This window comes from Aotus nancymaae, unplaced genomic scaffold (genome assembly GCF_030222135.1).
Source record: "Aotus nancymaae isolate 86718 unplaced genomic scaffold, 86718_ANA_hifiasm-v0.15.2.pri h1tg000016l, whole genome shotgun sequence".
NCBI classification, from domain to species: domain Eukaryota; kingdom Metazoa; phylum Chordata; class Mammalia; order Primates; family Aotidae; genus Aotus; species Aotus nancymaae.
Window position 1 is genome coordinate 1,297,573 of NW_026988428.1, and position 27,525 is coordinate 1,325,097.

The 27,525-nt window shown below is 35.4% G+C and overlaps 1 protein-coding gene across 20 annotated transcripts in view; it reads left to right on the forward strand.

Annotated features, from left to right (window-relative positions):
• Positions 1–27,525, forward strand: part of ANKS1B (ankyrin repeat and sterile alpha motif domain containing 1B) — a 1,270,775-nt gene that overhangs the window by 469,088 nt on the left and 774,162 nt on the right. The window lies entirely within an intron of this gene.

Genomic DNA, 27,525 nt, shown 5'->3' on the forward strand with positions numbered 1-27,525 from the left:
ATTCATCTTTTATTTTTCTTTATCCTTTATGAGAGAAAACAGTATATGACAAATGATATGATTATCACTGAAATGGTCACTTTAATTAGTATAATTAAGAAATATTAATTGCTATGTGGAACCAAATTCAGATTTCTGGACTTATCCTTCACCTGTGAACACCTCTCTTCTCATTCAATTGTTCACTTCTGAACACACTTCTAACAAGACAGATTGAAGATACCAAAACATATTTTTATATTGTCATTGCAATATATTCTTCTTCAGTATTTTGCATAATTATATTATTTGTCAATTTTTTTGTTCTTCCAGATTTGTCAAGGATTCAAGTCACAGATTTATATTATTAACCTTTATTTGAAAGCTTAAAAAATCTATTATATTGCCATCTTTCTTGTCTCTGTGAAGTAAATGACTACAAAGAAGGTTTTCTTAAAAAAAAATAATGTTTCTGTTAAAATAGCACAGGAATTGGAAGGTTTTGGGAGGCCATTCAAGTTTTTATCCATATTCTTAAGACTTAATTTTTGTTAGTCTTGGTCATTTATGTAATTTTTTTTATCCATTTTTAGAATTAATTCAATCATTTACATAAATAATTCAATTTTTTGAAAGCCTACTCTGTGTAAGATTGTATGGATTTCTGTGAAGCATAAAATAGAAGCACACACACACACACAAGAAACACCAAATGGAGCACTAGCCCATTGGCAAGGTAGAATTTTAAAGTAGCTAAAATACCTCAAAATGATAAGAGCCATAAATGATAAGCCCACAGCCAGCATCATACTGAATGGGGAAAAGTTGAAAGCATTCTCCCTGAGGACTGGAACAAGACAAGGATACCCACTTTCATCACTTTTATTCAGCGCAATACTGGAAGTCTTAGCCAGAGCAATCAGGCAAGAGAAAGAAATAAGGAACATCCAAATTGGAAAAGAGGAAACTGAACTATCTTCTTTTGCAAATGATATGATCTTATACCTTGAAAACTCTAAAGACTCCTCCAAAAGACTCCTAGATCCGATAGATGAAGTAACTTGGAAATGGAAAACCAAATACCACATATTCCTACTTACAATTGGAGGCTAAGTTAAAAGTACACAAAGTCATACTGAGTGGTTTAGTTGACATTAGAGACATAGAAGAGGGAGAGGTTGGGATGTTCCTACAATTTATCCATGTAACCAAAAAACACTTGTATTCATAAAGCTATTGAAATTTAAAAAATAAATAAAAATGTGTACAACAACAGCAACAAAAGTAGCTAACAATAGAAATATTAATTAAACACAGGCCTGAAAAGCTAATGTGTCATGAGATACTGATTTAATATAAATAAGAATATTACTGTTGTTGGGTTCAGAGAAGAAAGAAAGCTATTTAGTCAGCCACAAAATGCTTAATGGACTAAGTAGAATTTATAATTGACCGTGAAGGAAAGGGAGAATTTCTATAGGCCTGGGAGCCCCCTCCTACTCAGAGGGAATAAGGAGAACACGAGCAAGAAGACAGAGGCAGGAATATGTCATTCAGGATGGAGGCTACTGAGTATAACAAGCTTATGAGAGAAGAAGGTTTATATTGAAAGGTATCTTTGGGGAGTCATTGAAAGCTTTAAAGAATAGGTTGGTATAAAATTCATATTTTTATTCAACAAATAATTATTAGATGATAATGATTGTCCTCTGACAGTACTATAATGTGAGGGTTATAATAGTCCTACCTTTTAGAAATGGTATGAAGCTATGGCTCTCAACCGCTATGGGGTTGCTGAAAAGGGCTTGAAAATCCATATAGGTACTAAGCCTTGTCTGTAGATTAAATAAATGGCAGGTTTCACATATCCATATTTATTATTTTGAAATTTCCATATGTTTTGTTGTGATTAATAAAAATGGAAAATAATTTTTGTTTTCTGATGATTTGTTTTAATACAGCAGTACAATTAACCTGTTGCAGTTGGCCAAGGAAACTGAGATTCTTTCCCTTGGCTTTGTATTTTCAATTGGAGAGTCATTGATAAGTATGACTGGGCTTCTCTCTGTTCCTGCTCTTTTCTCAGGGAAGTTAACTGACTCCTAAACTTGGGAGCAGAAACTGAGCATGTGTCACTTATTCTCTTTGTGATCTTCTCACCTGCCTAGAGTATGTAAGGTGAGCCTAGCAATAAAGAACTCGCTTGGGATACCTGATGCCAGTCTGTGTAGTTCTAGGGTATAGAAGTAGGAAGCCTACATTCCAAAGTGCCTAAACCAGTATCTGCTTCATCACTAGCCTTACTGACATTTTAATCTTATTTGCATGACCCCTTTGTTTTATCCACAGTCTGGCAATCTGTGGTCCCTAAGACAGTTCTGACTCACTGCAGGCTAAATCTAGACAAGCTTTTCTATTTACATATTGTACGCGGCTGTTTTTGTGCTACAACAGCAATATTGAGTAGTTGCAAGAGAGACCTCGTGGCCTGCAAAGCCTAAATGTTTACTCTCTGGCTGTTTTGTTGAACCCTGGACTCTTATGTGTAATTTGGAGAGTAAATAAGAAAGTTATTTATTATACTCTCTATATTCCTAAATCAATTCTAATATTATCACTTAGAAAATCTGTAAAAATTTTTACTTTGAAAAACATGTTTTAGTATTCAGAATGATGGGAACTCCTGGTATAAAAAATGGAGATAAATTAGGTGGGAGTTTAGAGATTATTTAAAACTGTAACATGGGTACGAGCTGATGAAACTTAAGCCAGTTTGGTGATTATGGACATATAAAAATAGTGTGGATTTAGGAGTAATTATGAAGGGAAAAGTTTACAGAAGTTGATGAGTGCTTCTTAGTCTTTTTTTTTTTTTTCTTCTAGACAGAGTCTTGCTCTGTCACTAGGCTGGAGTGCAGTGGTACAATCTTGGCTCACTGCAACCTCCACCTCCTAGGTTCAAGCAATTCTCCTGCCTCAGCCTCCCAAGTAGCTGGGATTACAGGAGCACACCACTATGCCTGGCTTATTTTTGTGTTTTTAGTAGAGACAGGGTTTCGCCATGTTGGCCAGGATGGTCTTGAATGCCAGACCTCAGCTTGTTGGCCCTCCTCAGCCTCCCAAAGTACTGGGATTACAGATGTGAGTCACCACACCTGACTTGATGATGACTTCTTTACAGAAACAGTAAGCATTATAGAACAAGAGGAAGATAAATGCCTTCAAGGGTCCGAGCCTAGGTGAATGATATCCTCTTTGTTATCTTCTTATTGGTGAACTACATTCTACTTTTGACTTCTTATTGACTTATATAAACCATCTAGGTCTTTTATTGAGGATTTGTACTAAGATGGATCCTATTTAGTTTTGCCTGACATTTGGCATGTTTTAAGTTGTATTTGTATGTTGATTACAGAGATTATTCTTGGGATTTCTCCATTTCCAATTTTACCTGAGGTATGCAGATTTCCACACAATAGTACCAGAAATAAAAATCAAAGCTCATTTGTATTTGAAATGGTATCGTCTCTTTCCTCAGGTGGTATTTAGAGTCACAAACTATATTTTTTCCCTGAAAATCATATGTACATATAAATTTTTAAAAAATCAAGCAAAGCAAAAGAGAATATGATCTCATTTCCCAATGTTGAACACCAAGGGTTTCTAATAATATCTTCTAGAAATATTCCAGGCATATGTAATTTGAGTGCATACTTTTTTCACACAAATGTGAACATACATCCCATATTATTCTTCTTCCCTTTGCTTCTTGTTTTAGCTCAACATATCTGTACTTCACATTTATCTCATTTTAAAAATTACTGAATAGTAATAATGGTTACATTGATTGATCACTTAGGCTATTAGATACAGACTAAGCACTTTATAAAATGAATCATTTTATTATGAAATGCATAATTTTATTCATGTTATTTTCCTACTTTTTAATGGGGTTGTTTGCTTTTTGCTTGCAATTTTTTTTAAGTTTTTTATAGATTCTGGATATTAGATCTTTGTCAGATGCATACTTTGCAAATATTTTCCCCAAATTCTGTAGATTGTCTGTTTACTCTGTTGATAGTTTCTTTTGGTATGCAGAAGCTGTTTAGTTTAATTAGGTCCCATTTGTCAATTTTTGATTGTGTTGCAATTGTTTTTGGCGTCTTCCTCATGAAATCTTTGCTCAGTTCTATTTCTAGAATGGTATTTCCTAGGTTATTTTTCGGGGTTTTTATAGATTTAGGTTTTTTTTTAATTTGTCATTTTATTTATTTTTTTTTTTTATTGCATTTTAGGTTTTGGGGTACATGTGAAGAACATGCAAGATTGTTGCATAGGTGCATACGTGGCAGTGTGATTTGCTGCCTTCCTCCCCTTCACCTATATCTGGCATTTCTCCCCATGCTCTCTCTCCCCAACTCCCCACCCCCCGCTGTCCCTCCCCTAGTTCCCCCCAACAGACTCAGCAAACTGACATAAGATTTAGGTTTTATATTTAAGTCTTTAATCTGTCTCGAGTTGATTTATTTCGTATATGGCTTAAGGAAGGGGTCCAGTTTCAATTTTCTGCATATGGCTAGCCAGTTATCCCAGCATCATTTATTGAATAGGGAGTCCTTTTCCTGTTGCTTGGTTTCTATCAGGTTTGTTGAAGATCAGATGGTTGTAGTCGTGTGACCTTATTTCTGAGCTCTCTACTCTGTTCCTCTGGTCTACATGTCTGTTTCAGTACCAGTACCATGTAGTTTTGGTTACTGTAGCTTTGTAGTATATATTTTGAAGTCAGGTAATGTGATACCTGCAACTTTGTTCCTTTTGCTTAAGATTGCCTTGGCTATTTGGGCTCTTTTATTGGTATCGTATGAGTTTTAAAATAGTTTTTTTCTCATTATGTTAAGAATATCATTGGTGGTTTGATACATTTTAATTCAAAATTATTTATTTTATTATTTCATTCACAACTACCAAACAAAACCTTGAAGCAGATGCTATTACTATTCTAATTTTGCAGATAAGAAAACTGTAAGACTTTGCCAAGGCAACTTTGGTTAAAAAGGCAGAGTTGGGATTCTGACTCCAGTTAAAGGGCTCATGCTCTTTAACTACTATTCCTGTGTTTTCCAAGTGTATCTCACCAACCATGTGCATCAAAATGACCTGGGATAATTGTAAAATAGAAATGTCCCTGGTTACCACCAAAGCTTCTGATTTAGTGAGAATGTGGGGGATAGCCACAAATCTGGATTACTTCACAAGTGATCCTGGTGGACTTGGTGTAGTCTAAAGTCTGTAGACCTCTATATTATACTATATTGCCTGTTTACATCAACAATACTTATTTATGAAAGGTGCTTTTAAAATGTTGTGCTTTTAAAATTTTAATACCTATTACACTTTTGGGAATTTTATCAAGAATAAAGATGATCCCCCTTTTGTTGATATTTCCTAGTTGTTATTTTTTTTCCCAAGGAGTAAAGATGTTAAAATGCTAAGAGATTAGTCAAAAGTTTCTCAACCAGTACCTTTTACTGTTTTTTTTTTTTTAACTCTATATTGGTTTGCTAGGGCTTCCATAAGGAAGTAGTACAAGCTACGTACCTTAACAAAAATTTATTGTCTCACAGTTTTAAATGCTAGAAGTTCAAAATTAAGGTGTCATCAGGACTGGTTCCTTCTGAGGTCTGTGAGAGAGAATTTGTTCCACTCCTGATGGTTTTCTGACAATGTCTGGCATTTCCTGGCTTGTGGCAGCATAACTCCAGTCTTCATATGATGTTGTACCTTTGTGCAAGTCTGTCTCCAGATTTCTTCCTTTTATAACGACGCTTGTCATTGGATTGGGGTCCACCCTAATAACCTCATCTTAATTTTACTAATTGCATCTGCATTGACCCTATTTCTAAATAATGTCACATTCTTATGTACTAGGGGTTAGGACTGACACATGAATTTTGGGAGGACACAGTTTAACCCATAACATACCCAAAGTAACATTCTTAGATAGTACCCACACTGGTTTCTCAGAACTTTGTTGTTGAGATCTTTGCTTTGTTTTCAAAGGTTAATTTGGTACCTCCAATTTTGAAGTGACTGAGCATGCAAGACTTATCTAAGAATTAAGCTCCATGGGGTTTCATCAGTAACTCCTTCTAAAGAGGGATGCTATCCCGACACCCATTAACAGCTCAGATGATTGATATTGGCTAAATCTGATTAGTTTTTCTCATGCATGACACTAAGAGTCAGGCTTCCCTTCACCCACACTCTCATTTTATTATAAACATACAGAGTATCCAGTATATAGCATTTTTACCCACACTCTCATTTTATTATAAACATACAGAGTATCCAGTATATAGCATTTTTTAGATAGAGTAATAACTATGCAATGCATGTAAATGGTGCTTTAGTATCATGCTTTAGAAATAATAATGGCAGTTTATCAATCCCATCTGTTCCCAGGTGAGGGAAAAATTTTAACATGGCAAAAATTCTAAAGTGCATGCCGTCTAAAGATCTTTCTAAAGATCACCTGTAACAAATGACAAATTAACCTGAAAGAGGTTTACATCAATTCACACTTTAACTAACAGATGGTTGGTTAGTCTGTTAACTTTTATATAAAGTGCCCATTTTTTTCAAACCCTCACTAACACTATGTATTATCTACAGCAATTTGATCAAGAATGGTATGTCGTGTTGCTTTAATTTACATATATTTAATCATAAATTAAGTTGAGTATCTTTTCATATAAGAAATTTCTGGTTATTTTTATAAGTGCTTCTAATCTTTGCCTATTTTTTTTATCTTAGGTTGATGGTCTCCTTCATCTCAATTTGTTATTCTCTATATATTAAAAAGACTAACCCTTTGTTATATCTGTCAAATAATTTTCTCAAATTTTTCATTTATCTCTTGATCTTTATGATATTTTAGTTGCTTTATGTAAATTTAATAGTAGTATATATTCTATATTGAAAAAAATTTATCAAGCTTTTTCTCTACAACTTTGGTTATGTGTCTGGTTATAGCTTCTGGTCAAAATCATTCTTATTTCAAGATTATTATAACAACTATATTTGCTAATTATTTAAACCTTTATGAGGAATTAATTTGGTATGAGGAATGTAGTGGTAATTCAAGTTTATTATTTCTTTCTAAATGACTAGTTGGTTACCTTACTGACAATTATTATATAACCCATAGTTTTCTTACTGATTTGAAATACCACCTTTATAATGTAATAAATTTCTGCAAGTATCAGAGCTTTGTTTTCTTAAGTAATTTTTCTATTCTCTTGCCTTTCAATTATTGTACTAGAACCATTTGTAGTTTACATAAATATCTGATAAAGGTTGATCTCCACCTTCTCCATTACCTTTCTCTTTTCAAACTGATACCTGGCTATTGTCACACATTTATTTTTCCAAATTCACTTTAGGCTTACTTATTAAGAACTAAGTTGGAGTGGGAGGGAAACTGCATTGCAATTGTACTGCATTAAATTTGAAATCAAGAAAGAATCACCATCTTTAAAATATTGAGTCATAGCACAAAATGATAAGGTATATTTCCCCACTGGTGTCCAATTTTATGTCCTTCTCTCAGTCCGTGCCTCCCTATGTGATGCCTTCTGCTGGTGTGTTATTGTATAAGTTTCCTAACGCTGTTGTAACAAATTACCACACATTTTATGGTTTAAAAAACAACACAAATGTATTATTCTTCAGTTCTGGAGGTCTAAAATGGGCCCTATCAGTTGAAAATACAGAAAAGGCCACTTTCATTTCTGGAGGTTCTAGGGAAGAATCTGTTTTCTTGACTTTTCCAGCTTCTACAAGCTGCTCACAGTCCTTGATTCATGGTGATATGGATTGGCTGTGTCCCCACCCAGATCTCATCTTAAATTGTAGCTCCCAGAATTCCCAGAATTCCCAGAATTCCCATGTTGTGGGAGGGATCTGGTGGGAGATAATTGAATCATGGGAGCAGTTCCCCCATACTGTTCTTTCGATAGTGAGTAAGTCTCACGAGATCTGATGATTTTATAAGGGGTTTCTCCTTTCTCTTGGCTCTCATTCTCTCTTGCCTGCTGCCATGTAAGACGTCCCTTGCTCTTCTGCCATGATTATGAGGCCTCCCCAGCCATGTGGAACTGTGAGTCCATTAAATCTCTTTTTATTTATAAATTACCCCGTCTCAGGTATGTCTTTATCAGCAGTGTGAAAACAGACTAATACGCATGGCTAACTTCGAGCTTCAAAACCAGTGCCAGCCAGTCAAATACCTCATGTTGCATCACTGACACTGACTCTCCTTTCTCCCTCTTCTACTTATGTCCTTTTTGAGTATATTGGGCCACCTGGATAGTGCAGTATGATCTTCTCATAACAAGATCTTTGACTTACATCTGCAAAGTCTCTTTTGCTATGTATTACATAATGTATTCCTAGTTTCCAGGAATTCAGACATGGACATCTTTCAGAGCCATTTTTCTGCCTACCACTGTTATGTGATGCTCCTTCCCCTGTGGTTGATGGCTGCCTTTCTGTCATTAATTCTTTGCTCCCACCTAACATATCTTATTTTTCTACTGATTTCATATTCATGTTGCAGTTTTTCATATTTGAATGTCAAATGTAAATCTTTAGGCGATACTTTTTCTTGATATTGTGGGAAGATGTTAGAGTAGTCAGACCACCTCCAAAAACTTTTCCCTACCTTGAGTCATTTGGAACTGTGAGTCACTGCTAACTTTAAAAAAGTCATAAACCCACACTCTCTTGTGTTAGTATTACTTTCCCCATTATCAGAAAAAATTCAGGAAACAGCAAAGAAATACAGGTAGCTTTTATCATCATACAAAACTTCTTTTCCGATTGTCTCATTTACTTACCATCTGAAAACTCATCTAATTCAAACTGCTGTCTTCTATACTCAGAAGATGCCTTGTGTAGATTAGGCTAGGCTTGAGGACTCCAGAGACAGAGAATCTGCTACTTGCTAAGCAGCCAGTTTTATACTGCAAAACTCTAATTGTTAGAAATCTTATCATCAACTGCAATATCTGTTCGTTACCATCTCCCCATCTGCATTATTTCTACTCCCTTAGACAAAGATAACAATTCTAATCACTCTTTTACCTTTTAATGTTTGTCATACACATTCCTCAGCACCTTTCTTATTTAATCTTTTCTCACATGATATAGGTTTAATACTCACCATCTTCCTCACCTGTGTTCAGAGAAAACAGTCCATTTGGTCTTTGTCTCTCCCCAAGTGTCAGCCCCAGCACCAAGCCGAGTGCATCACGTGTGGTCTCCCCATAGTGTCAATTAAGATGCTTTAGTTTCCCCATGTGGTTAAGAATAGAGCTGAACTAGGAAGCAAGTTCACTGAGATGCCCTGTCAAAGTAATCTAGAAAAGCCTCTAGGTCACCTCATTTCTGATTTTAAAAACTACATCATTGGTACTTTTGGGTAACTACTGTGTCTACATCTGGGTTCCTGATTGTTGCTAAGATCTTTAATAAGTCAGAAAGCCAAGTCTCCCCCCAGTCTCTTTGATGAATAAAATCTTACACAGCCTTATTTAAGGCAATTCAGCATAATCCAGTTAGCCCACCTTTTAAGAAATTGTAAAGCCAGATTATTTCCAATACTAATTAGTACAGACAAGGGGAGGTCTGTCACTCTTTCTAGGCTAAATATCATACTTGTATTAAATCTGCCAGTGTCACATTAATGTCTTTAACTGGCGTATGTATTATACTCTGACTCATACTGTCAGCTGTAACCCCTAATATTTTTTTCATAGTATTGCTAACCCACATACCTCCTTGATGAATTTTTATAACTCTTTTCTCTACTAAAGCATAGAACCTTTTACTGAGTCACTAATAAAGTTTGACTTTTTATATTCAGCCCACCACGGATGGTTTTAAATTTTATAGAAACACAGTGTAAACAACGTATGAATGCTTATTATATAAATTTCGTATTGCTAATATTTATTTTTCTTGGGGGGGCATAATGTTCTCTTGATTTATTAAGTGCTGTCAATATGCCTGATTAGTCACTTTGAAGCAGTATTATTCAGTCCACAAATTGCACAATTGACAGTAGCAAGTAGGATAGAGCAATCTAAGTAAGCTAAAGCATCAAAGCTAAACATTCCCCCAGGAGCTGTAAATTTAGGTGGCACAGGGCCTTAAGGACCAGTTTAGGATTCAGGGACTGGACATTAGTCTCTTGGAAGAGAACTGTCAAAGACTAAGCAGAGAACACAGTCCTAGGTCTGCTACTATTATAAAAATTCGAGTACAAAAACAAGTCTAGGACCCATAATCAGGCATTAGAAAAATGGTATGGAAAAGACTAGGAAGGACTTTGTATTATGCTTTGAGAGCCAGCTTACCTGCAGTAGAATAGAACATAAGGTAAACTTAGAAGGTTTTTGACTCCAATCTCTGGTTATCATACAGCATTTCTGGACCCACCCAGGACCTAGGGGAACTTGCTGCCCTACAAAGAAGGACACAGATCTGACTGGCTTTGGTACCTCCTGATCACTGAGCCCTAGTACCTTGAGTCAACATAGATGGTAGCCAGATAATGTTCACAGTGGGCCTGGACCAAGACCTGGTGTTATGCTGGCTTCAGGTCTGACTGAGCAGTTTCAATGGCTGTGGCCACAGGAGTGCTTGTATCACCGTATCCCAAGTTCCAGGTGGCTCAGCAGAGAGATACAGACAGAGAGAGAGAAAGACAGATATTGAGAGAGAGATTTTGAGAGAGACAGTGAGACACTGACTGCATTTGTTTAGGAGAAAGTAAGTAAGGAAAGAGAACAAGAGTCTCTGCCTGGTAATCAAGAGAATCCTTTCAGATCTTATCCAAGATCACCAAAATGGTACTTCTATAAGTCTGTAAAAATCACAGCATTATTGGGCTTAGAATCTAGGTCCCTTTGAGTATCTGGAAAACCTTTCCAAGAAGGACAGGCACAAACAAGCCCTTAATACTGCAATAAAGACCTAATTCTTCAGTGCCTAGACATTGATGAACATCTACAAGCATCAAGACCATCCTGGAAAATATGACGTCACCAAATGAACTCAGTAAGGCACTAGGGACTAATCCTGGAGAAACAAAGATACATGACTGTTCAGACAGAGAATTCAAAATAGCTGTGTTGAGGAAACCCAAAGAAATTCAAGATAAGGCACAGAAGGAATTCAGATTTCTATTAAATAAATTTAACAAAGAGATTGAAATAATTAAAAAGAATCAAGTAGAAATTCTGCAGCTGAAAAATGCAATCAACACATTGAAGAATGCATCAGAGTCTTTTAATGATAGAATTGATCAAGTAGCAGAAGAAATTAGTGAGCTTTAAGACAGTCTGTTTAAAAATACACAGCCAGAGGAAGAAAAGAAAAAACAATAAAAAACAATAAAGCACACCTACAGGCTCTAGAAAATAGCCTCAAAAGGGCAAATCTGAGAGTTATTGCCCTTAAAGAGGAGGTAGGGTTAGAAAGTTTATTCAAAGTGATCATATTGGAGAACAACTTTCTGAATCTAGAGAAAGAGATCAACATTCAAGTACTAGAAGATTATAGAACACCAAGCAGATTTAACCCAAAGAAGATGACTTCAAGGCATTTAATAATCAAAGTCCCAAAGGTCAAGGATAAACAAAGGATCCTAAAAGCAGCAAGAGAAAGGAAACAAATAACATGTAATGGAGCTTCAATATATTTCTACTAAAAAAAAGTAGAAACCTTTCAGGCCAGGAGAGAGTAGCATGACATATTTAAAGTGCTGAAGGAAAAAACTTTTACCCAAGAATAGTATATCTGATGAAAATATGCTTTAAGCAGGAAAGAGAAATAAAGATCTTCCCAGACAAACAAAAGCTGAGGGATTTCATCAACACCAGGCCTGTCCTACAAGAAATGTTAAAAGGAGTTCTTAAATCTGAAAGAAGAGCATGTTAATGAGCAAGAAGAAATCATCTATAGGTATAAAACTCACTGGTAATAATAAGGACACAGAAATACAGAGAATATTATAGTACTGTAATTGTAGTGTGTAAACTACTTATATCTTAAGTAGGAAGATTATACAATGAGCCAATCAAAAATAACAACTACAAAAACATTTGAAGACATATACAATACAATAATACATAAAGAGAAAAAACAAAAAGTTAAAAAGCAGGGGGAAAAAGTTAAAATGTAGAGCCTTCATTAGTGTACTTTTTGCACGTTTGTCTGTTTAAGCAATTATTGTTAAATTGTCACCAGTTAAAAATAATGCATTATAAGATAATATTTGCAAGGCTCATGGTAACTTCAAACCAAAAAACATACAATGAATACACAAAAAATTAAAAGAAAAAAATTAAGTCTTAGTACCAGAGAAAATCACTTTCACTAAAAGGGAGAAAGGACAGAAGGAAAGAAAGAAGAGAAGACTGAATGAGTCTCTGAATGAGAGAAGACTGATCTCAAATAGAGTAGCTGAATGGATGAAAAAACAAAAGCCAATGGTCTGTGCCTGCAAGAAACACACATCATCTATAAAGATACACATAGGTGGAAAATAAAAGGATGGAAAAAGATATTCTAGGCCAATGGAAACCAAAAAAGAATAGGAGTAGCTATACTTATATCAGACAAAATAGATTTCAAGACAAAAACTTAAGAAAAGTCAGACAAAAAAGATTGTTATATTATGATAAAAGGGTCAATTTAGCAAGAAGATATAACAATCGTAAATATATGCACCCAACTATGGGGCACCCACATATATAATGGAAACATTATTAGAGCTAAAGAGATAGATAGGCCCTGATATAATAATAGCTAGGGACTTTAACAACCCACTTTCAGCATTGGACAGATCTTCAAACAGAATCTATAAAGAAACATTGAACTTAATTTATACTATATATTGAATTGACCTAATAGATATTTACATAACATTTTACTCAATGACTGAAGAATACACATTATTTTCCTTAGCACCTGGATCATTCTCAAGGATAGGCCATATGTTAGCTCACAAAACAAATTTGAAACATTCAACAAAATTTAGATAATATTAAGCATTTTCTCTAGCCACAATGGAATAAATAATAACAAGAATAATTTTGGAAACTATACAAACACATGAAAATTAAACAATATGCCCTGAAATGATTAGGTGTCAATGAAGAAATTAAGAAGGAAATTGAAATTTTTCTCAAAACAAAAATAATGGAAACACGACATACCAAAATCTGTAAGATACAGTGAAAGCAGTACTAAGAGGAAAATTTATCCTATAAGTGCCTGCATCAAAAGGAGGAAAAACTTCAAATAAACAACCAATTGATGTATCTTAAAGAATTACAAAAGCAAGAGCAAAGAAAATTTAAAATTAGTAGAAGAAAATAATATTAAAAATAAGGGCTGGGCACGGTGGCTCAAGCTTGTAATCCCAGCACTTTGGGAGGCCGAGGCAGGTGGATCACGAGGTCAAGAGATCAAGACCATCCTGGTCAACATGGTGAAACCCCATCTCTACTAATACAAAAAATTAACTGGGCATGGTGGTGCGTGCCTGTGATCCCAACTACTCAGGAGGCTGAGGCAGGAGAATTGCCTGAACCCAGGAGGCGGAGGTTGCAGTGAGCCGAGATCGCACCATTGCACTCCAACCTGGGTAATGAGTGAAACTCTGTCTCAAAAAAAATAAATAAATAAAAGCAGAGATAAATGAAATTGAGATGAAGAAATCCATACAAAGTATCAATAAAGCAAAAAATTTTTTTGAAAAAAGTAAACATTCACAAACCTTTGGCCAGACTAAAATTGACAAGCCTTTATCTAGACTAAGAAAAAAAAAAGAGAAGATCCAAATAAACAAAATCAGAGATAAAAAAGGAGACATCACAACCTATACAGTAGAAATTCAAAGGATCATTAGTGGGTCCTGTGAGAAACTACAGGCCAATAAATTGAAAAACCCAGAAGAAATGGATAAATTACTAGACACAGACAACCTATTAAAATTGAACCATAAAGAAATCCAAAACCTGAACAGACTAATAACAAGTAATGAGATTGAAGCTGTAATATACAGCGTCCCATCACAGAAAAGCCGAGGACCTGATGGCGCTTCACTGCTGAATTCTACCCAACATTTAAAGAAGAACTATTACCAGTCCTACTCAAACTATTCCAAAAAGTAGAGGAGGAGAGAATACTCCCAAACTCATTCTACAAGGCCAGCATTTCCCTCACATCAAAACCAGACAAAGACCCATCAAAAACAAAAACAAAAACAATGACAAAAACTGCTAGTCAATATCTCTAACTAATATTGATGCAAAAAATCCTCAACAAAATGCTAGCCAACTAAATTCAACAATATATTCAAAAGATTGTTCATCATGACTAAGTAGAATTTATCCCTAGAAGGCAAAAATGGCTTAACATATGCAAATCAACCAATATAAGACATTATATCAACAGAATGAAGGATTAAAAACCATATGATTATTTCAGTTGATGCTGAAAAAGCATTTGATGAAATTCAACATCCTTTCATGATAGAAAACCTTCAAAAAACTGAGTATAGAAGGAACATATCTCAACATAATAAAAGCCATATATGATAGACCGCCCCGCCCCCCCCCCCCATTATACTGACTGAGGAAAAACTGAAAGCCTTTCCTCTAAGGTCTGGAACACAACAAGGCTCCTCACTTTCACTGTTAGTCAACATAGTATTAGGAGTCCTAGATAGACCAATCAGACAAGAAAAAGATATAAAGGGCCTCCAAATTGGAAAGGCAGAAGTCAAAGTATTCTTGTTGGCTGATTATATATGTGTAATATATATATTTGAGGAGTCTCACTCTTGTCACCCAGGCTGGAGTACAATGTTGTGGTCTCGGCTCACTGCAACCTCCACCTCCCAGGTTCAATTGATTCTCCTGCCTCAGCCTTCTGAGTAGCTGAGATTACAGGCACCCACCATCAAGCCTCGCTATCTTTTTTTTTTTTTTTTTTTTGTATTTTTACTAGAGACAGGCTTTTACCACATTGGCCAGGCTGGTCTCAAACTCCTGACCTCAGGTCATTCACCTGTCTCGGCCTCCCAAAGCGTTGGGATCACAGGTGTTAACCACCGAGCCTGGCATGATCTCATATTTGGAAAACCCTAAAGGCTCCACCAAAAAACTTTGAGAACTGATAAATTTAGTAAAGTGTCAGGATACAAAATCAACATACAAAAATCAGTAGCGTTTCTATGTGCCAACAGTGAACAACCTGAAAAAGAAATCAAAAAAGTTACTGCATTTGCAATAGCCACAAATAAAATTAAATACCTCAGAATTAACTAAATAAGTGAAAGAGCTCTACAATAAAAATGATGAAACACTGATGAATGAAATTAAAGGTCATACAAGAAAATGAAAAGATATTCCATTTTATAGATTGGTAAAATCAATATTGTTAAAATGTGTATACTGCACAAAGCAACATACAGATTTAATGCAATCCCTATTAAAATACTAATGATATTTTTTACATAAATAGAAAATGCAATACTAAAATGTATATGGAACTAAAAAAGATCCAGAATAAACAAAGCTATACTGAAAAATAAAGAACCAAACTGGAGGAATTACGTTACCTGGATTCAAATTATACTACATAAGCTATGGTAACCAGCATGGTACTGGCATAAAAACAGACACATATACCAATGGAACAGAATAGAGAACCCAGAAACAAATCCACACATCTACAGTGAACTCATTTTTTTACAAAAGCACCAAGAACATACATTGGGGAAAAAGTCTTTTTTTTTTTAAACTTAATTTTAAGTTCCAGGATACATGCGCAGAACGTGCAGGTTTGTTACGTAAGTAAATGTGTGCCATGGTGGTTTGCTGCACCTATACAGCCATCACCTAGGTTTTAAGCCCCACATGCATTAGCTATTTATCCTGATGCTCTCCCTCCCCTTCCCTCCCTGACAGGCCCCGGTGTGTGTTGTTTCCCTCCCTGTGTCCATGTGTTTTCATTGTTCAGCTCCCACTTAGGAGTGATGAGTGAGAACATGAGGTGTTTGGTTTTCTGTTCCTGTGTTAGTTTGCTGAGGATAATGGCCTCCAGCTTCATCCATGTCTCTGCAAAGGACATGCTCTTGTTCCTTTTTATGGCTGCATAGTATTCCGTGCTGGCAAAACTGGATATCTCTATATACAGACTAATGAAACTAGACCCTTATCTCTCCCCATATACAAATATCAAATGAAAATAGATTAAAGACTTAAATCTAAGACATCAAAGTATGAAACTGCTATAAGAAAATTTTGGGGAAACTCTCTAGGACATTTAGTCTGGGCAAAAAGTTTTTGAGTAATACCCCCCAAGCACAGGCAACCACAGCAAAAATGGACAAATGGGAGCACATCAAGTTCAAAAGCTTCTGCACAGGAAGGGAAACAACACAGTGAAGAAACTACTCACAAAATGGGAGAAAATGCAAACTAATAATCTGACAGGTGATTAATGGCCAGAATATAAAAGGACTTCAAACAACTCTATAGGAAAAAATCAAATAGCCCCCTTAGAAAATGGGCAACAGATTTGAATAGACATTTCTCAAAGGAAGATATAGAAATGGCAAACAGGCATATAAAAGATTCTCAGCATCATTGCTTATCAGAGACATGCAAATCAAAACTACAATGAGATATCATTTCACCCTAAAGTTAAAATGACTTTTATCCAAAAGACAATAACAAATGCTGGTGAGGATGTGGAGAAAAGGGAACCATGGTACATTGTTGGTGGGAATAAAGTTAATACAACCACTGTGGAGAACAGTTTGGAGGCTCCTCAAAAAACTAAAAAGGGAGCTACCAGGAGATTCAGCAGTCCCATTGCTGATTATATGCCAACCCCTACAAAGGAAAACACTATATGGAAGAGATGACTCTACTCTTATGTTTGTTGAAGCACTGTTCACAATGGAAAAAAATTGGAAGCAACCTAAGTGTCTATCAACAGAAGAACGGATACAGAAACTGTTGTACCTACACAGCAGAGTACTATTCAAACTGTAAAAGGGAGATCCTTTTATTTGAAACAACATGGATAGAACTGGAGGCCATTATGTTAACTGAAATAAACCAGGCATAGAAAGACAAATGTCACATGTTCTCACTTATTTGTGGACTCTAAAAGTCAAAATAATTGTACTGATGGAGACAGAGAGTAGAATGATGGTTACCATAGTCTGGGAAGAATAGTGGGGGTCTAAGGGTGGGAGTTGTGGATGGTTATTGGGTTCAAAAGATAGTTAGAATAAATAAGAGTGAGTATTTGATAGCACAACAGGGGCACTATAGTTAATAACACTTTAATTGTATATTTTAAGTTAACTAAATGGGTATGATTGGACCTATGTAACACAAAGGATAAATGCTTGAAGGGATGGATAACCCATTTTCAATGATGTGATTATTACATATTGCTTGCCTTAATCAAAATATCAAGTGTGCCACATAAATTTATACCTACTATACACCCACAAAAACTGCATATTAGAAAGTTGTTTAAAAAACCAGAAAAACAATAGAGGCCAAATGTTAAGAAAAAAGCAAAAACTGTTAATCTATTTTGAGCTTAATATTGGTAGACTGGAGAAAATGAAGTCTTGAAGGTGTCAGAAATTGTTGTGTTGCAGTCCTTTTAATCACTCTTGCCTATTACCAGGATTAACCATCAAGGATATGTTGGCAATTAATCTGTGTACTGAGGTCAAGGCTTCCCACTGTAGGGAAGGGGACATACAAAGGCTTGAAAAATTGGCAGAGCTAGATACTACCTAGTAATGTGCAGAGTGTTCTCTTTCCCTTAGTTCCGGCAATAGCTATCTGGTCATAGCTCTTTTTATCTGTAATACAATCACATGAACACTAGATCTGGTGCCAGAAGACCTAGGCTGGATCCCTAATGCTTCCATTAACAAGATGCTTAATATTGGACAAATCACGTAATAATTTTAGGCCTAGTTTCTGGATGGCAATGATAGTAGCATTGGCTGGATTGTTGTGAGAACTAAATGAGAATCATGAAATACTATTCACTTTTCAGACAATAAAACACTTCATAAATGTAAGTTGCAATTCTTCCCACAGTGGGGAATTTGTGATAGTTTTAGATCTGTGATAGTTTGAATCTGTGATTGTTTTTGGGTGACAATGTTTCAGACTTTATTTGACAAATGTTTATTAAGTGCATACTATATGAAGAAGATAATCAGGATTCTTGCCCCTATGGCACTTTAATTCTAGTGGAGGATGCAAACCATGAAATTCTAACTGATAGAGTAATTTTTGCATTCATTTTTTCAGCATGTATTCATAGAGTCCTACTGTGAACATGGAATTTTGCTAGGTGCTAGATAAGTATGTCTTTAGAAATTAATCCCATTTATCTTATCAATTAATGGGATTATGTTTAAACTTATTAGTCAAGGACCTTTTTCTTCTTTCCTATCTTGTGAATTAAATGAGTTTACTATTTAGATCATTAATGTATTTAATGAAATTATTCAGTAAAAAATTATGAGATATTATGAGAGATTATGTTAAATGTTTAAAAAGAATCAACATGTAGTATGACTAGCATTTTATGATTCTCTCATCAAATTAAGTTATGATCAAAACAAATGAATTTGCTTTGACCTTACTTACTCTTAGAAGCTTCATGCTCGTTTTGAAAGTGAATTGATTAGAAGAGAGGCAGGACTGGAGAAAAGGAGGATAGTTTGGAAGTTGTTCCAGCAGTTCAAGTAAAATATAATGGTGGTCTGGACTAGCATGGTAACTGGTGTGGAGAGAAATATATGTGTTTGGGATATAATTCAATGGCAAGGTATTGGACTTGAGGATTTATTGGGAATGACACAGAGGAAGAATGAGAAGTGAAGCATAGCCCAGGTATTTTTAGTGCCTGGGTATTTGGAAGTATTGATTACTGATAAGGAACAAAGGAAAATGAATGATTTGTGGAAAACTTAACAAAATGTTTGAAATTTTTTCTTTTTGAAAAATGAACATGAAGTTAATAATTAATGCCTCGGAAAAGATGAGCATGAGGAAAGATTTATCCTACCAAATAGTAAAATCAATTTGAAGGCTCTGCTAATCCAGACAGAGTAATTCTGGTGCAGACATACCTCAGAAATGGTGTGAGTTTGGTTTCAATCACCACAATAAAGTGAATATTACAATAAAGCCAGTCACATAATTTTTTTGGTTGCCCAATGCATATTACAGTTATGTTTACACTATATGTTTATGAAGTGTACAATGCCATTATATCTAAAAAAGAGTACATACCTATTAAAAATACCTTATTGTTAAAACATGCCAACGATCATCTGAGCCTTCAGTGAGTCATAATTTTTTGCTGGTGGAGGGTCTTGCCTTGATTTTGATGGCCACTGACTGATTAGAGTAATGGTTGCTAGAACTTAAGTGACTGTGACAGTTTCTTTTTTTTTTCTTTCGACTTTTATTTTAAGTTCCAAGGTACATGTGCAGGATGTGCAGGTTTGTTAGGTAAACGTGTGCCATGGTGGTCTGCTGCACAGATCAGTCTATCACCTAGGTATTAAGCCCAGCATCCTTTAGCTATTCTTTCTGATGGTCTTTCTCCCCCTGCCCTCTGACAGGTCCCAGTGTGTGTTGTTCCCCTGAATGTGTCCTTGTGTTCTCATTGTTCAGCTCCCACTTATAAGTGAGAACATGTGGTGTTTGGTTTTCTGTTCCTGTGTTAGTTTGCTGAGGAAAATGGCTTCCAGCTCCATCCATGTCCCTTCAAAGGACATGATCTCATTCCTTTTTATGGCTGCATAGTATTCCATGGTGTATATGTACCACATTTTGTTTATCCAGTCTATCATTGGTGGGCATTTGAGTTGACTCCATGTCTTTTCTATTATGAATAGTGCTGCAATGAACATACATATGCATGTATTTTTATAATAGAATGATTTATATTCCTTTGGCTATATACCCAATAATGGGATTGCTGGGGCAAGTGCTATCTCTGCTTCTGGATCTTTGAGGAATCACCACACCATCATCCACAGTGGTTGAACTAATTTACACTCCTACCAACATTGTAAAAGAATTACTTTTTTTTCTGCAACAAGCCAGCATCTATTGTTTCTTGACTTTTCAATAATCATCATTCTGACTGGCATGAGATGATCCCATTGTGGTTTTGATCTGCAATTCTCTAATGGTCAGTGATGTTGAGCTTTTTTTCATGTTTGTTGGCCACATGAATATCTTTTGAGAAGTGTCTATTCATGTCCTTTGCCCACTTCTTAATAGGATTGTTTTTTTTCTTGTATATTTGTTTAAGTTCCTTGTAGACTATGGATATTAGACCTTTGTCAGATGGATAAATTGCAAAAATTTTCTCCTATTCTGTATGTTGTCTGTTCACTCTGTTGATAGTTTCTTTTACTGTGCAGAAGATTTTTAGTTTAATCAGATCCCATTTGTCAATTTTTGTTTTCATTGCAATTGCTTTTGGCACTTCCCAACATGAAGTCTTTACCTATGCCTATGTCCTGAATGGTATGTCTAGATTTTCTTCTAGAGATTTTAAAGTTTCACATTTTTCATTGAAGTTATTAATCTGTCTTTAGTTAATTGAAAGTGTAGGGTGTAGTATAAGGTGTAGGGAAGGGGTCCAGTTTCGGTTTCCTGCCGATGGCTAGTCAGTTCTTTCAGTACCATTTATTAAATGGAGAATGCTCTCTCCATTGCTTGTTTCTGTCAGGTTTGTCAAAGATCAGATCATTGTAGATGTACAATCTTATTTCTAAGCTCTGTATTCTGTTCCATTGGTCTATGTGTCTGTTTTCGTTACAAGTTCCATGCTGTTTTGGTTACTGTAGCCTTGCATATAGTTTGAAGTTGGGTAGCATGATGCCTCCAACTTTGTTCATTTTGCTTAGGATTGTCTTGGCTATTCGGGCTCTTTTTTGGTTCCATATAAATTTTAAAATAGTTTTTTTTCTAACTCTGTGAAGAATGTCAATGGTAGTTTAATGGGAATAGCATTGAATCTATAAATTACTTTGGGAAGTATGGCCATTTTCACGATACTGATTCCTCCTTTCCATGAGCATGGAATGTTCTTCCATTTGTTAGTGTCAATCTTCAGTTTCCTTGAGCAGTGGTTTGTAGTTCTCCTTGAAGAGTTCCTTTGCTTCCCTTGTTAGCTGTATTCCTAGGTATTTTGTTCTCTTTGTAGCAGTTGTGAATGGCAGTTCATTCATGATTTGCTTCTCTGCTTGCCTGCAAAAAAGGCTTTTGATAAAATTCACCATCCCTTCATGGTACAAATTCTCAATAAAGTAGGTATCAAAGGAACATACATCAAAATAATAAGAGCCATATATGACAAACCCACAGCCAACATCATACTGAATGGGCAAAAGCTGGAAGCATTCCCCTTGAAGAAGCAGCACATGACAAGGATGCTCTCTCACTACTCCCATTAAACATAGTATTAGAAGTCCTGGCCAGGGAAATCAGGCAAGAGAAAGAAATAAGCAGTATTTGAATAGGAAGAGAGGAAGTAAAATAATCTTTGTTTGCAGATGACATGTTCCTGTATCTAGAAAACCTCATCATCTCATCCCAAAAGCTTCTTAAGCTGATAAGCAACTTCAGCAGTGTCTCAGGATACACAATCAGTGGGCAGTTTCTTAAAATAAGAGAACAATGCTGGACAGGAAAAATGTGGCACATATACACCATGGAATATTATGCAGCCATTAAAAACGAGGAGTTCGCGTCCTTTGTAGGGACATGGATGAACCTGGAAACCATCATTCTCAGCAAACTGACACAAGAACACAAAATCAAACACCACATGTTCTCACTCATAGGCGGGTGTTGAACAAGGAGATCACATGGACACAGGGAGGGGAGCACTATACACAGGGGTCTGTTGTGGGGGAGTGGGGGGGACAGCAGGGGGGTGGGGAGTTGGGGAGGGATAGCATGGGGAGAAATGCCAGATATGGGTGAAGGGGAGGAAGGCAGCAAATCACACTGCCACGTATGCACCTATGCAACAACCTTGCATGTTTTTCACATGTACCCCAAAACCTAAAATGCAATTTAAAAAAAAAAAAAAGAGAAAAGAAAAAAAAAAAAATAAGAGAACAATGTAGTTTTGCTGCATTATTTGAGTCTTCCTTTCATGAAAGATTTCTTTGTAGCATGCAAAGCTATTTGATAGCATTTTACTCACACTAGAAATTCTTTCAAAATTGGAGTCAATCTTCTCAAATCCTGCCACTGCTTTATCAACTAAGTTTATGTAATATTTTAAATCCTTTGTTGTCATTTCTACAATGTCCACAGCCTCTTCACCAGGAGTGTATTTCATCTCAAACCACTTTGTTCACCTATAAGAAGCAACTCCTCATCCATTCAAGTTTTATCATGAGATTGCAGCAATTCAGTCCTATATTCAGGCTCCACTTCCAGTTCTCTTGCTATTTATTTGTCACATCTGCAGTTACTTCCTCCACCAAAGTCAAACCTATCAAAGTCCTCTGTGAGGGTTGGAGTTAACTTCATCTAGACTCATCAGTGTTCATATGTTGACTTCATCCTATGAATCACAAATATTCTGAATGGCATCTGGAATGGAAAATCTTTTCTAGAAAGTTTTCTATTTACTTTGCCCAGATTCATCAGAGGAATCACTTTCTATGACAGCTATAGCCTTACATAATATATTCCTTAAATAATAAGACTTGAGACTCTAAATTAATCCTTGATCTATGGGCTGGAGAATAGATGTTTGTGTTAGCAGGCATAAAAACAACACTGATCTCTTTGTACAGCTCTATTAGAGCTTTGGGTGATCAGTGGCATTGTCAATGAGCAGTAACATTTTGAAAGGAATCCTTTCTTGTGAATAGTAGGTCTCAATAATGGGCTTAAAATATTCAGTAAATCATGCTGCACTAGTCCCTAACAAGAAAGTTGGACTGTCCTTTTAAAATTTGAAGCCAAGCATTGGCATCTCTTTTCTAGCTATGAGAGTCCGAGATGGCATCTTCCAGTATAAAGCTGTTTCATCTACATTACAAATCTATTGTTTAGTATAGTCACCTTCATCAACTGTCTTAGCAGGATTTTCTGGATAATTTGCTACAGCTTCTCTATTAGCACTTGATGCTTCACCTTGCATTTTTATGTTATGGAGATGGTTTCTTTCCTTAAGCCTTATGAACTAACCTCAGCCAACTTTAAGCTTCTGCAGCTTCCTCACCTCTGTCAGCTTCATTGAATTGAAGAGAGTTAGAGTCTTGCTCTGGATTAGGATATGGCTTGAGTGAATGATGTGGCTGGTTTGATCTTCTTTCTAGACCACTGAAACTTTCTCCCTGTCAGCAATAAGACTATTTCCCTTTCTTATCATTTGTGTGTTCACTGGAGTAGCACTTTTAATTTCCTTCAAGAACTTTCCCTTTGCATTCACAGCTTGGCTAGCTATTTGACATAAGAGGCCTTTTTGACATGCCTTCTTCACTAACCTTAATCATTGTTAGCTTTCGATTTAAAGTGAGAGACGTGTGACTCTTCCTTTCACTTGAACTTTTAGAGGCCTTTGAAGGGTTACTAGTTGGCCTAATTTCAGTATTGTTATGTCTTGGGAAATAGGGAGGTCCAAGGAGAAGACAACACAGGGGAATGGCTAGTCAGTGGAGCAGTCAGAACACATACTACACTTACGCATTAAGTTCACCGTTTTATATGATTGTGGATTGCAGTATTCCAAAACAATTAAAACAGTAACATCAAAGCTCACTGATCACAGATCGCCATAACAGATATAATAGTAATGGAAAATTTGGAGGAGTGGGAGAATTACCAAAATGTGACACAAAGACACAAAGTGAGAACATTTCGGAAAAATGGTGCTGATAGACTTGCTTAATGCACAGTTGCTATAAATCTTCAATTTGTAAAAATTGCAATATCTGTAAAGCACAGTAAACCTTCAGGTATACCTGTATTAGCATAGACATATATATGGAACCAATTAGAAAGTCTAGACACAGATTCAATTATATGTAAACATAAGACATATACCTATTATCATAGGAATTCTATTTGAAAACAGTTAAGTATGTAAACAAAATATATGAACAAAAATGATTCTTTAAAAGCAAAACATAAAATTTCAATATCGTAGGATTTGCTAAATACATTATGATCAGGTGTATATTGGGACCCAATTTCATCATATAGCCATATAATGGTCATTGAAAAGGGTACAAAATATATGATTAGAGGTAAATAACAGATTAGGAAATATTTTATATAATATTATACATATATATAAGTATCCTTATATATAATATTTTAATAAGATTTATAGAACATCGCTTGAACCCTCATATAAACTTCCTTAGAGCAAGGTAGAAAACTTTGGGTAGAAAACTGCAAATGCCCTCCTCAAGATTCTATAGAATCTGCAGTGAATACAATTTCCATTCTCGTTATCATCTCTTGATTTCATTTATTTTTCTCATCTGCTGTCTGTTCTTGAGTCTTCCCCATCACTAATGGAATAGGCAGCATAACGCTTGGCAGCATTACTTGTTCCAAGAGACTTTGTATGGGAAAATGTGTAATAACATTGTCCTAAGTAACAAAACACCCAGGAAACATTTAAAAGTGCTTTGTCAGGAGAATGTGTGAATGAATTATGGTATTCTTATACAGTGAGCTCCTGTACCATGCTGAAAATAAGTGAAACTCAGAAACATAATATTGATTGAGAAAAAATCACAGAAGAACTAGAGTATTTGATACTATGTATATAAAGTTTGAAAGCACACAGTACTAAAAATTTATTTTTTATTGATACTTACATGTATAGTTAAAATTTAACACAATCCAAGGAATTAAAAACACAAAGTTTGGAAAGCATTTATCCCTGGTAGAAGAAGAAAAAGGGTGAGATTGGAAAGATGAACATGGGGTGTGGTGGGGGGCAGATTTCAATGATTTAATGGTAATATTCTATCTCTTAAACTGAGTAGTGGACACACATGGATCCAATTTTTTAAAAATTAGCTTGCATATCCTCTTTTGAGGGTCATTTGTCAGATATTTTCTTGAAATACCTCTTTTCTTTGACACTGAAATATTTGGTTACAAAAGCATAGTTTCACTATCTTTGTTTTACCAACTCCTTCCCTCGGGGGCCTTGCCTTCCCTAAGGAAGCCAGGTTCTACAAAGACTTATATTCCAAGAAGAAATTATGGCCCTGCATTAGGAAGCAGAAGAGGGAGTACTTCATTGTTGTTTAAAATATTTTTTCTTTCCTTTGCACATACTCACACATCCACACATTTTCAGGGTAAAACAGTCTGGGAGGATGTTCACCAAAATATTACCCTCAGTTTTCTCCGCATGCTGGATTTTCATGTGATTATTTTCCTCTTTCTTTATATTTTCAAATTATTCCCTAATAAATACATATAATTCATTTTTAAGGAAGAAAGCAAATTAACCCATTCTTTGTGGTTAAATTTTAAAGTGATTTTCAAGGCTTTTAAAATCTGCATAAGTGTACATACACACTAACATTCCAACTTAACTAAATCTATGGATTGTTTTGATTAATTTAATTTCAGGATGAACTAGGGGTTTCACTGGAGACTCTTTTTTTTCATAGAATCTCTACAATCTTATCGTTGTAATCTCAGTTTCCCTTTTTATATGCAAACCAGTGAATAATATTAACCAAACTGAAAGGCAAAGTAATTTACATTTGAAAAAAAAACATAATCATTTCCCTAACCTGTAGTTAGCTTTGTTTAAAGGACACTAGAGACTGTTCAGTTGATCAATATATATTTATTGAATATCAACTCATCAACTATTGGCAGGACCTGTATTAGATTCTAGGGATAGAGTGGTGAACAAGACAAATTCCAGCCTTCATGGAGCTTGTGGTCACCTGCTGGACTCACTATACAATGTGTTTCATCCACAATTTTATCAACAGATAATTCTGCAGGATGGTTTTCAGTAATGAGGAATTCCTTCTGTTGCTTTCTAATGCTATTTGTTAACAAATTTTATAGTAGCTTTTATTTTGAAAAGTAAACAATATTATTAATTCATAGAAAATTATTTTTGTATTGACCCAAATTTGCCCTTTTTGATTTATAAACATTAGTCTTTGTCTTGCCTTTAAGAGCTTTAGAGTAAATATACCAAGGTAACTTTTCCCTATCCCTGGTTTGTGGGATATTTCATGAGGGATAGCCTTTCAAATTGTTGAGAAAACTATTATGTGGCTGTAAGGCTGCTCTGGATAGAACACTGCAGTTCCGTTCATCATTTCTTTTTTGACATGGTTTCAAAATTAAACGCCATTCCGATTGCTTTCATCTGGATGACTTCTACTTTGTCACCCTTTGTTGTTAAAAATAAATTACTCCCAATTTCCTGCTTTCAATGGATTATCGTGACTGTAATTGACTCTCTGATGTGTGAGGGTCTGGTATGGTCTGAAAGCAATTACCCTGACCTTGAATTCTGCTGTACTGTAATATCATTGTGGAAAAAGTAGGAATTCATACTAAATCTTTATCAACCCTAGAATATACTTTGGGAGATTTTTTAAAAATATTGGATTATTTTTTTATTAGTCTTTTTCTTGATTGTGAAGCATACTTTATAAAGGTAGCACATAAAGATGGTCCACAACTCACGATGGTTCAACTTATGAGTTGCTTACTTTGCAGTGGTGTGAAAGCAGTATATGTTCAGTAGAAATCATACATCAGATATTGAATTTTGACTTTTTCCTGGGCCAGCATTATATCCTGTAATAGATACTCTCTCATGATGATGGGCAATGGTAGCAAGCCACAATTCCCAGTCAGCCACATGATGGCAAGGGTAAATAACCTATACTCTACAATGTACTGTGTTACCAGATGATTTTGCCCAAGTATAGTCTAATGTAGGTGTTCTGAGCACATTTAACATAGGCTAGGCTAAGCTATGCTGTTTGGTAGGTTCAGTGTATTAAATGCAGTTTCTACTTACAATATTTTCAACTTACTTTGTGTTTTTTGTAAAGTAGAGGAGAATCTGTAGCAAAAATAAAATATGATTAATTATGAATTTCATCATGCAGAATTTCACAGTCTTCTCCAGCAGACTGTAAACTTCCTTAGAGCAAGAATCATGTCTGGTTAGTTTTAAAAAATGTCCAGCACTTAGCACATAATTTATATATATAACATATATATAAATATACTATATATATATTACATATATATAGTAGATGCCCAATAAACATTTGTTGACCAATTAATGCCTTCTGTACAGGAAATTAAAATCTTCTATAATGAAATGAATTCTAATTTTTAGAATATATCAAAAAATCAATAATGT